At 40.5% G+C, this 12,881-nt stretch overlaps 1 non-coding gene across 1 annotated transcript; it reads right to left on the bottom strand.

The window, feature by feature from the left end:
* Positions 1-320: 320 nt before the first annotated feature.
* Positions 321-393, bottom strand: Trnav-cac (transfer RNA valine (anticodon CAC)). Its single transcript has one exon. It is a non-coding gene; the product is annotated as a tRNA-Val (tRNA).
* Positions 394-12,881: the final 12,488 nt, after the last annotated feature.

Genomic DNA, 12,881 nt, shown 5'->3' with positions numbered 1-12,881 from the left:
TCATAAATGTCAAAAGATTAAGCAAACAATTTTATTTACAATCTGCAATAGCGTATAATTTTTATTGTGTCCTTTTCATAGAGCATGTACAAAAAAAATAATACCTATTCGGAAAGTCACGACAAACCAAACAAATTACAATCCACATTAATTTAATACATTGATTGTTATTTTAGTAAGTAAATTAAAGCTACAGAATTCAAGAAACTCCATTTAAATATTGTAGCAGAAAAAATTAATTTTTATTAATTTTTAAGATCAAATGTAAATCTAAGTGTGTTGAGTATATTAAATAATTAAATAAAAAAGAAAAAAACACGTGTTTCCGCCCGGGATCGAACCGGGGACCTTGTGCGTGTGAAGCACACGTGATAACCACTACACTACGGAAACTTGAACGACGATGTCGTTAAACGATTACTTCTGGAAGATTTTCAACCTAATATATAAGATTCGAATATTATTCTTACTGAAAGTATATATTCAAGACTAAATATTTATGCTAATGTATATATTTATTACATCACTTTTTCTTATATACGTTTTTTTTTATTTTGTTTAACGTCGCTCTATTTCTGCTCCATCAGTAATAATCAGCGACGGAGGTTTGCAATGTGTTTAAGAACAAAGCACATGAAACTTTTTTCAGTGGTGCTTGTGGGAATCGAACCCGGGCCTACCAGGTGCGAGTCTCGTCCCTCTACAGACCAGCCATTGCAGGTCTTTTTATATACCTTTAATATAACATTGACCATTATTTTTTTTTTTATAAACAACCAAATGCAAATACATTTCGACTAGATGAATATTTTTAGTCCATCTTATAAATTGGCTAAAAATTTGTAGTAGATAAATAATTTTATTTAAAATGTATTTTGATAAGAGATTAAGAAACTTGAACATAATAAATTGTAATTAATTCTAAAATAGAAATTAACACTCAATCCCTTTCGACGTTACGATAAGTCAAAATATTAACAATAAAAAAGCAATAGAACTTTATGAAAATGTTATATCTCGATGATCAGTAAAAAATTTTGAATAAATAAGTTCATCAACGATGAGAATGTACAAAAATCATTAATTATTTAAAAAAATCAATGTGAAAGAATCAATTCATAATTTAAGATTAATATTATGATAATTTACAGGCAACACAATAAACTGCTCATAAATAATAACGCACAGATCATACTAAATCATTGGTGGAAACACAATCGTGTATATGAAGAAAATCACCTATATTTATTATTCTTCAGTGTATAATCGTTATTGATCAAAATCCATGCATCACACGATAAAAGTTGTGATCTTTTCCAAACTGAACGATCGCATCGGATGATAAATAAGACTGAGCCGAGCCTATAATAAGTTAGAATGGTGAAATTCAAGTCTTGGGGGGCAATGCGCTGCGCGCCGACTTTCTGCACAGCATGCAACGCAGCCGTTGCCAATAAGAAACTTTTACTTTTGCGACGGAGAAAGTGGGTGTTTTATTCGCGTACTAAAACATTGCGAAAATGTAATTGCATCGATAAATGTCACTCGCTTTGTATTCTTGCCAGTCGAAGCATCCGCGCTAAAGCTTTATTTCATTCGTTTACATTGGTTTGCCCGCTACGCCAGATTTCACCTAATAATTTTTCTTTTCACAAATTAGCTTTAATCAAAGGTTCATCCGTACATTGAACAATCCAGTATTAGCAAGAACAATGTCCAAAAAGGAAAAAAAATAAATAAATAAAATGGGTAGATATAATTGCACTGCGCAAACGCGTACGAGAAATTACTTGGCATGATTTACTTCGAAAGACGATTAAGAAACGCAATTGTACTCGGCGTCTAATAAATTCAGGCAGGCAACAAAATCGCTTATGAAACGAATAGCATTGTCTGCACACCTCCTCTAAAACCATAATCCCATTCGCAGAGATTTAACGAACCCAAAGCTCCGGCGAATCCATCTGTTTTGCTTACCGACAGAAACGAAAGAGACTCGTTGCGCGCGCGCGCACACACGAAGTAGCATTTTGCAATGCTCGAAGTAGGCGGATTTCTAGCTCGATTCACATCAGGGTCGATAACCGATAATGAAACGAGAAGCCAAGCCACGCGCAATAATTTCGACGATATCGGCGCGCGGCCATTCCGAGATATAAGTGTGTCGAAAAATTAACAGCTCGCGCGCGTGAGAAGGGAGGAGAGGCTCTAATTGGCTGTAATCGATGACTCGAAAACAGCAGCTGCAATATACGGCGGATTAGATTCGTACTTGATTCGAATCTTGGAAATATACCGTATTGCTCATATGTGGTTATTTGCGTCGGCTTGAGATTGGATTACATACCTTTGATTATTTGGCTGGCGTGTTTCAACTGAAACCTACGGATTTCTTTGAATTTGATTGTTCGCCGAATGCTTGGGACTGTCGAAAGCTAGTCGTCTATTAGAGAAAGATCGCGATCGCATCTGCTTTTCATAATAATTTTACGTAATTCGCAGTCGTCTAACGAGCGTCGGCTGAGAGCGCGTGCGCGCGCGCGCATCTAGCGGCCCATTACGACAAATCCCAATAGCTGAGCGTAGCACAACTCGGCCAACCAAGAGGAGAATAGCCAATTGTCATTTTAAATGGCGGACCGCGCGATCGGCTCGTTCCCTCCTCCGGCCGGGGGAGCGCAACCTCCAACTCCAGGATCGTCGTCCGCCGTCGTCGCGATTTCGACAATTCGGCCTCCAGGTGCAGCGCTCCGCCATTCCTTCGCTTCGGCTCGAGTCTGCAAAAGGATCGTTACGAGATATCTCTGGCGTCGCACGTCGTCGCGGGAAAACGTGCAATCGCTGCCAGCAGTAGGCAACGCGTCGCTTTATTTCCTGGTTAGTGCAATGATCTGCGCGCGGTCATTAGCCGCCGCCGCCGCCGCCGCCGCCGCCGCCGCCGCAACGGTGCATTGCGTCTATTGCATTGAGGGACTATGGGCCCGGCCGTTGACTCCTGCCATGGGAAATCTCTAGAGGAAAGTGACTGCACCAGAGATAGATATACACTCGACTGGCCGACTTCTTTGCCCCTTCCAACTTTTTACAACAAACTCTTTTTATAGATCACTCGGTGGATTAGTTAATGCTTTTGCAGTGTCGCTGCACGATGCGACTTTTCTTTCCTCTTTCTTTCGGTTTCACTGCGGCCAAATGGAAAGCTTAACTGAAAGTTGTCGCTCGCTCGTCGAGACTTGACGAACCCTCCGACCAATCGTTCGATACACGTCGCTCTTAATTTTTCAATCTTGCAAACAGTCTTGATCTTCGATCGCAAATAGTCGCGCGCATCGTTGCGTAAAGCAGCGCTCGCGCAGCAGGTCACTGGCCCGCTTTTACAAATATCACGTAATAATTGGAGCCTGGCATTAGTTAAATTCCAACGCATAAACACTTTCTCCTTCGTGACATACTCGCGCGCGTGTACAGAGATTTGCTGTATAGCTAACAGTCGTATTCGATAAAAGAATAAAAGGCCCGTGTCATTAGCTCGGGCCGAGCATATCGTGACAGCTATTTCGCTCGGAATGAGATACCAATGCAAATCGGCGACACTTACGTCTCATTAAAATTCAAAGTATATACAGTCATTATTAGTTAGCACACACGGTAGCCAGAGAATCAGACTTCTCTTTCGGGCGCGCGAATGGAGGTTACAGCGTCGGCCGAGTGAAAGATAGTGAAACCGAAAGTTAACTCTCGAAGCGTTCCACTTTCCATTAGCGGTGCCGCGGCGAGCGACGAATAATTGGGTTGGACGCCTGCTTTTTTCTGCTCTCTTTTCTTCCGAAGGAACGCGTATGTCTCAGTGTCTATGAACTGTCTGCGCACCGCGCGCCCACATGTTAGAAAGGCTATACACTCCTTCGAAACGCGTGCATTAGAATACCTGTTGCGCTCATTATGCCGATGTAATAGAAAGTTTTTTTCAGCTACTTCATTTGTTGTTGTCTTTGTGTGGTCATGTGTCGAAATGTTCGATTATTGGTTGCTTAAATGCGCATTGACTTTCATGCGATATTTCGTTAAATTGAGGTGTTTCAAGGAAAAAAGGTTTGTTTAAGTCATATATGGTGAAAGCCGCTTGGCTTCTAATTGAATTACAAAAAATCTCCACTGTTGATAGAATTTTAGATTTGTGTTGGAATTTATTTTCGTAAATGACGCATTAAGTGTGCGTATCGTTATTTATGGCTCGATTTACCCATGCGATAGTATAATTTTCATTTATAAATTGGAGGAAAATTGCCGAATAAATGTTTAATGTATTATAACGAAAATCCTACTTGTAACAAATAAAAAGAAACTAAAATAATTACGGTGACGATTTACACTAATTGCTTCGTTTTTTGCTCACTTTTAATTATCAGATATGCACATTAGATTTTTATTTTTCGCCAATTCTTAACTTTTAGCGACAGCACGATCACCATCAATTACAAATGTCTTACGTGCATTATAAAGAAATATTTCTCCAATACGCGCGTCTAATTACACTATAATCCTGCGATTGAAGCAAGACGATCGTGAATCGGAATTGCAAAATAAGCCATCAAACGCAAAGAGAGAAAACGTCTACATAAGCACCACCCGCAAGTATCCACTTTCGTGTTCGCGCCACTTACAAGTATTAAAAAGAGAGGCTCGGCGCAAGCGTCTTTTCTCCTTCGGCGGCATGGTTGACCTGCTGACCTGCCAACGTAAAAAAAAAGAAAAAGAAAAAGAGAGTTTCACGGAGATCTACTTGTTGCTGCATAAGCAAGTCGGCCGACACGGTCGAAAGTGTCGGCAGATTAAAATTTGAAGCTCCACGGGCTGAAAACGAAAGTTTAGAAAGTGCTCATCGCGATTCGTTGTCTTTTATCGACGTAAAACATTCAACGATCATTGAAAATTTTTTAAAACGTCAAAATCCATGCTTCTCTTTGAATAAACAGTTGCGCGCGCGAGAGAAAGAGAGAGGCATAATTACGTTCGTTACTCGCGGCCCAGAGATTAAAATCAACGAAATTTTTACTAATGCCGGCGAGAGAGAATCTTCGTTTTCCGATTGATCACCGCACGCATAAAATTCCAAACGCACTAATGGCAGAGAGCGTGCCGGGAAAGGAAAATTCATGTGATTGTCCATGGCGATCAAAAACTTTGCATTCGAGGTCGACGTCGTAGGGAAATCGCCGTCGTACACACACACACACACACGCGCGCGCGCGTGTGTATGAGAAGAAGAGAGCATATACAAGACGAGACAAAGAGATTTCTCGCGTCCCTTTTTTTTTCGAATGCCTTACTTTCGTTTCAGGTTCGATTGTCTTTCTCTCTCACTCGGGCGAATCACCAGAGCGAGAGTTTCTAATTTCGACATGCGCGAAGTGAAAATTTCCTCCCGCGTGCGTGTACCTTTGATGCTCCCATTAAAACGTTGCCCATATTTATGGGCTTCTCTCTCGCGCATGGCATTATCATTATATAAGTAATAAAATCTCTGGCTTATAGCCAAATGAGAGTTGCCGAGTGATGATTTATGAATTTGACTGCGAAATAGAAAGTGAATAGGCAGAAAATTTTCATTTGGCTTTTCCATAATTATTCCAAAATAAGTTTTCGAGTATATCATCTCGAGTAGCCCAGTTATTTTGTCTACAATTTATTCTTTCAAATTGAATTAAATTGATTGAATGGCAGACATCGACCTAAAAAAATAAACTTTCACTGAGAATGGAAAACCAAATACGGCCTTTATCTGTCTCGTTCTAAAAATCTAAATATGACACATGCAAATTCAACGGGGAAAACGGCGACTGATAAAATAAAAAGTACGTGATGATGAAAAAATAAGCTATCACGCTAATTAAGTTGAGCTTGTAATTTTCGGCTACATGTATATACTGTATATATATATATATATATACATGTGCGCGTAGTTATCAGTCGGTGAGAAAGCAATGAAGACATTTGTATATGCGGCCTTGGGTCCAGAATACCGAAATTGAAGATAAGTATTATCGTTGCGACTTCGCAAATCGTGGTGAGCATATGACCTTGAGGATGGAGCTATAGAAACGCCCGTCCGTGTCAAATCCACTTGGGAGGGACTAATTTTTTATTTGGGCCATGTGTGTGTGAGCCATCTCGGGAAATCCCGAGAATGATCGGCAACGAAAAACATTTAATCCTTTTTGTGTTTTTGCATGTGATGATCGAAGAAAACATTTGTTTATATCGTTTCTGCAAAGTTGATTAAAATTCATAAAATGAGGAAAGTTAGTGATAAGATAATTAAATCAGATGTCGCTCAATTAAGAACAATGATTTCAAGGTTGCAAATTGATATTCTCTAAATGAATAATGCAATTTGACATGACAGACAAAACACATTTACGTATGTGCATACATATGAAATATTTCATTTCACCTTGCACTTACTTCATTTGTCATTTGAAGAAATTAAAAATTTGAATAAAAGCGATATATTCAGTCAACGAAATTTTGAAACAAATCATTACACGCCACATAAATATGCAAATTAAAAGTCAATACTTGCTTCAAGAACAGTGTCACTTTCAAAAAGCTTTCTAAGCTCAACAGAATTTTTCTCGGAAGCTTCTGAAGTCCACGTATTTTCAATCATTATCATGCGTACACGTACATCACACGTCAGCTAAGTACATTCAGCACGACATTCAGCACAATTATCAAAGTCGATCATCCGGACGCGTGATTATCAATCCGTTTCATTAAAGACTAAAAAAAGTTACGGTACTTGTTTTGACTTTCGACAAATCATATTACCCATCGAGATTATCCGCTGAGGTGCGTGTGCTTGAACAAGAGAGATGATCGCGCCGGGCGCGCGCAAAATATTAACAGCCACCGAGCGATAAGAGAAACTTCGAAGGTCGATCATATGGCACGTGTATGAACGATTTATCGATTAGAGCACAAACGATCTGGAAGAAAGAGTGTCGAGGTCTCGCACGTGTTTTCGGCAATTATTATTATTTCTTTTTGTCTTCGTGCTGCTTGCATGCATGGTGTCTTTGTCGTTGCCAAATTTATTATTCGCTCTCTTCTCAAAGTGATGATGTGTAGCGTTGATGATGTGTACTTTCTTTGTTTGGCGTTTATTTATTGAAGGACACTGCTATCAAATAATACGCTATTGCGTGCTTTATTAGTAATTTTCCAACGGAATTTATTGGTCTGATTGCCTTAAGACTGTTTGATTTTGCGTGCAAAGAAGGGTACATTTATTCGATATATTGCTGTATTTTTCAATATCAGTGGTCGGTTGATTATGATGAATTATGTCTGTTTTGAATATTTGAAAATGATACTTTGTTAATTATTGATATATTAGTATGAAATAAAATGCCATTGCGCTATGTTAATACAAATAATGAAAACATGAAAATAATAGTTTTTCTCCCAATCTTAAAAGTGAATTTGGAATGCCTTCTGGAAGTTACAGATTTCACCGAAATCGTTAAATTTCTTGTGAACTCATTAGCCTCAAATATCAATTTTTCGCTCGAATATTGTCTGTAAAAAAGTGATATTCAGTAAATGTAAGTGAGTGTATATATTACATCACTTGCACCGTATTGCATTAACATTACCTGAAACAACTCACACACACGTAATCCTATTTTCTTAGCAATTGATGAATTGTTCGATTGAAACATCAAGTCTTTTCACGCATTACATACAACTAATTTTCAGCAAAGAAGGAAATGTCTCTTCTACTTTTTTTATCACAATCCCAACTCAGTACACAGCCACAATTGTCCGCGCAAGTGAACGCAACGAATCCAATAGACTCAATAGGTAATGTAACAGAGAACATCGGCTTATCGGTCGGATCTTAATAGACACCATAATGTTGGAAAATTGAAGTCTCGCAAAACTTTCTCTAATTACTTTAGGCGAAATACGTTACCGGCGCATAAAACGTCTGACGCTTCCACCTACGACTTGTCGTTAAAAAGGCCGCAATATACTTCAAGCAGTTTACAAGCAAGGAAAGTGGGCTACCAGTTTAAGATTTCTCTTTGAAACGCAAAAACGAAAACGAAATTCGGAGAAAACCCGAAGAAGAAGAAGAAGAAGAAGAAGAAGAAGAAGAAGAAGAAGAAGAAGTAGAAGAAGAAGAAGACAGGGATCGGCAGATCTGTTGGCTTCATAGAGTCGGTGGCTTGCGTAAGTGCAGCTACACCACGCACGCGGGGCTGGCTTTTGCAAGTCCGGGGAGTTCAACGACACCTCGCCCCGCGTCTAACGCGCTCTCGACCGCGTGAAAGCGTGAGAGTACGCGTGCACGCGGCGACGTCTAGCGCATATCACTTTCGCGTGGGCGAAGCGAGAGAGCCGCGCACGGCGAGCCTTGACAAACGAGAGAGTTACCGCCGCAGCCACTACAACCGAGGTTTTTGCACTCTGGCCTACTTTTTCGTTTCGTGTGTCTCGGGGTGAAATTTGCCTATAACACTCGAGAGGATTCGAAACCTCGCGCGTCAAGCTAATTAAGCTCTCGCTAGGCCTGATCGAATTTTCTCTGGAGAGCGGATAAGGAATGTGCATCGATGTTGCTGATATACTGCGACCGGCGGAAAAAAGTTGTGATCGAGCGGTGCGTACGTAAGCACTCCTGGGAAATCGGAAAGTTTCTGTGATCCCTCCCTCTCTCGAAGGAGCGCGTGTGTGGCTTGGTAATTGAAAGTTGCCTCGGTACCTTGGACGTTTATGATTAGGCTGACGGACTTTTATATTTTGGCTTGCATGCAAGTGAAAGGACGCGGTGTGGGGCAATATTTGAGGCTGCAACTGTGAAAACGAATGTGACGGCAGAAGGGTCAATGAGAGATTTTCGCGATATTGTTTGGTGGAAACAAAAGAAAAATTTAACTGATTTGCGATCGACGGTTTTCCAAACAAAACGAATAATGCTCCTACGTAAAGACACGTGAAAGTTATACTCGACGATGGTGATAAATCGAAAAATATAGAGTCCTTGTCAAATCGTAAATAAAGCATTATACTTTACTTTCCAGTGCAAGAATGCTATAAATCAATTTACTTCGTGAAATATCGTATAATTTTTCGTACATATTGTCAGTTTCTCTATTTTCATGAGGCGTTTTTAGCCGCTAATTTGATCGATTGCACGATTTTACGATGGAACATTTGTTTGCCACCCAAGATTTCTATAGAATAATATTTGCGATCCTTTATAGAATTACATTCCGAGAAAATCTCAGCAAGACAACAATTTACTTGATTGTCGCGTCAATCATTCGTTTCATGAAACAAGTGAAATCCCGATGGATTTAAAAAAAAAATGACAAATTATTAATTCCGATCGCTAACTTTCCATAAATCAACGCGTCAACAAACGCGTCCACTTGAGGAAGAAAAGACGAGCGAGAAAAAATATAACGAAAATCAGAGAAGATCGCACAAGAAGCGAAACCATTTAAATCAGTAAAGCACTACTCTTGTTTCATTTTTTTCTTTTCGTGTTGACCGAGTGAAAACGTATACATGGTATAGCGATCCGGGTCACTTGGCTCATCGAGATCACGCCGGGTCGGCCTCCTCCACGCCGTGCGAAACGCTTTACCTGTCTGTCTGACGGAGAAAGTTTAAAAGGCAAGTAGCGCTCTTCGCTTATCTCCCGCGCGCGCGACTTTCTTCGCTGGCAAGCGTTGCGGACGTCTATTTGCATCGGAGCCTCTCTTCGACGCTTTTTCTCTCTCTCTCTCTCTCTCGTCTCCTTCGTTCTTCAAGCAGATGCTTGCACTTTCTTTATTGAGAAACTCTACTTTTCCATACGTATACATTCGGGTCAACTGTACGTACACATTAGAGCGCTCACTCTTTTGCTTTTAGTTTGGAAACGGCTTGAAGTAGTTGAGAAACCAAGTAGTTTCGAGCGCCGATGATCTTAATTACGTGTCCGCGCGCGAGGTCGCCCAGCGCGCTCGATGCCGTGCAAAAAGAAAGGTCCGCAACAATGGGTATGCGTGAGAGGTCTCGGCTCATTAATCAGTCAATATATAACTTCTACTCTTTATCGCGCGAGATTTCTAGTTGCGAAACTTCCTCGCTTCGACTCCTGTATTCGCTGCAGCGCCAGTCACCTCTCGACCTTTCTATCCTGTAATCGACGTGCACAATCTTGAACCTCAACAATGCTTTTTCATAATCATAACTCATTTCCATGGATTACTCTTCCTGGTTTGTAAATCGTGCCCCGCTCGCGATCGTTTAGTTAATGCTTTTGAGGCCGAATAAAACTTTTACTTTCGTCTCTGTCCAGCAACTTTCTAAACGCCTATATGTATGTAATATTGATTCACGAAGCCGTTGCTAATTCCGAGTGAACTGATTTTTTTCTGCGGAATTTAAATTACACGCGGCGGGAAGTGGAGCGAAATTTTTCGTCTTTCTGTTTGACGCGTCAGCTTACATAAACTTTTCGCTAAATTATTTCTTGACCTTGTTTTCAACTTTCACAATTAAGCTGGATCCAATTTATACATAAGGTGCATTAAATACACACCTACACGCACAATACGAATTTATATCGATCGCGTAGTTTCGATTTTTATTTATGTCTATGACGCTTCCGATCGATTCATGATTTTCATATTCATGTTCTATAAGCTAAAATAATCTAAAAACATCAGTACAAATTTTTAAAGTCGAGCTCAGTTGTATTTCTACCGTGAATTTCATACTCGCTAATAAGATGACGATAAAATGAAAAAAAAAATGTACGATCGTGTTGATCGCTGGTTGCACTTGTCGCATCCATTAAACACAAGCGTTTAATCAGTCGCTGCTACAAGTTTGACAAGTGACTTTCGATTCTCGTTTATTCAGTGAAACGGTAGGTCATAGCGAAAAGAAAGAAAGACATCCAGACAGGCTTTCCTTTTCATCTGGAGATCTCGCATGCATTAATCTCTCTTGCGCGACTTGTTGGCGAAGCATTGAGTTCACCTACGCACTGTGTATTGAGCTACGTACTTTATCACCGAGAACGCAAGTAAAAATATAGCAGTAAATTGAGCAATCGGGTGTGTGATTTTTATTGTCGTTTCTAATGCTGCTGCGATGACGCGATTATTTTTCAAGGATTTAACTTTGTGATAGAAAAGAGTTCATGCAAATTCACGGTATCGTTTGTCTTTCTAGAGCCGAGTTATTAAAGACAAGCTACACGAAGGAAAAAGGAAATAGAAAGTCTGTCTCGTTGTCTTTGGGAAAGAAGTATTTGTACTAGCGCGTGGTAAGAAAGAGAGGTATATCAAATTGCACGTGACCCTTGCTCTCTAAATGCCTCTTTGTAATTATAAAAAAAAAGGTTACGAGACTTTCCAGACTTGATTGCACTGCTTGATAAGTTAATATCCGTGTTATTCAAAAGTCGGAGAAATCAAGATCCATAAGAATTAACAGAATTAAGCACTTTATAGAACAAACACATCGAATGTATAACTCTTTCTCTCTCTCTCTCTCTCTCTCTCTCTCTCTCTTGAAAAAAAAGAGGCTTGTTGGCCACGTTGCCCGCGCGCGCTCTATTAGAGCGTCACAGCCGAATATCCTGAGAAAGTGCAAATGTCAATGTGGCGAGAGCGTATATGGTATATAAAAATAGAGGTCTTGAGATATCTCGGCAGTGACAAAAAAAAGGCGAGGATGTCGGTGTGACCCCCTTTTTTTTTTCTTCTCGCTCACTCTCTCTTTCTACCGGGCGGAAAATTTTCGGTGCTGCGTTCCGGTTCCGCGAAAGGGACCCGCTCGTACGATTTATCGCGCGCGACAGTCTTACACCGCGAGCTTTCCAATTGCCGATAGAAAGCACTGCTTTGTATCATTTTTTTTTTATAACGTGTGTTTAGAATTTATGAGTTGACCGACATTTTACAAATTAAAAAGAAAGTGACACGTTTGAAGTTTCTTCGTAGATGCCGACGACAACGTCGAATTGCGAATATCAGATAGAAATTATTGTTCTGCGTAATTACCTTCAGATGTTTGAAAAGTGTAATTATACAATGAACGAGAGCACTGACCTAGAGTCGACGCTTTATTGTTATTGTCTGACTTTCGCTTTCACTGCTTTAACGATTCCCAAGGCTATAAGCTGACCGCGAGGAATCTAGCGATGTCGGTAAACTTAAAAACAAAAAAAAAGTAAAGCGAATGAGTAGTCGTATCGTTGCGATTTTTAAAGAGCGTTGTCCGGTGGAAAAAAAGCGAACTTTTGTTGTTCGTCACTTTCCGCGCAGATCGTCCGCGGTCGCGTGCCGACTGTAATTCAAGAGCGCGCGGATCGGCAAACGAGATCGAAAGTTGAAAAATTGAACAGCGCAAACTTGGAAAAATAACGGACGAACGGCAGGCGCGCATAGAGCACACGTCACGCACCGTGACGTCAAAAGGTACAAAGCCGCGTGACACGCAACTTCTTTCTCCCTCCTCGTCCGGCTTACCTTCGTTTATATCTCTCACACTCCGCGGGCTTTTACCGGTTCGCGGCCTTGAAGTGGATTCCCCCCGCGAGCGCAAAGTCAATGTGCGCGCCTGTTTTCCTCGCGCGCGCGCGCGCGCGGTTTTTTTTTTCCTTTCCTTTCTTCATTAACTTACTACTTCCTTGTTATTATTGTCTCTGGTACTTCTTGTTTTCAAATGTACGCTTTGCGGTTCACGCGGCAAGTTTTCATTTTTTTGTCGATTTTCGCGTTTTCACGCCGCTGTTTCCACTTTCACAATCAATCATTGCGAAGATATTTAAGAGATTCTTGAATAAATAAATGAAAGAAGCTATTGGGATT

The sequence above is a fragment of the Phymastichus coffea genome, unplaced genomic scaffold (genome assembly GCF_024137745.1).
Source record: "Phymastichus coffea isolate CEN01 unplaced genomic scaffold, Cenicafe_Pcof_1.1 PCOF00171, whole genome shotgun sequence".
Classification (NCBI taxonomy): domain Eukaryota; kingdom Metazoa; phylum Arthropoda; class Insecta; order Hymenoptera; family Eulophidae; genus Phymastichus; species Phymastichus coffea.
The sequence above is the reverse complement of the archived record's forward strand: the minus strand, read 5'-3'. Positions and strand labels throughout refer to the sequence as shown.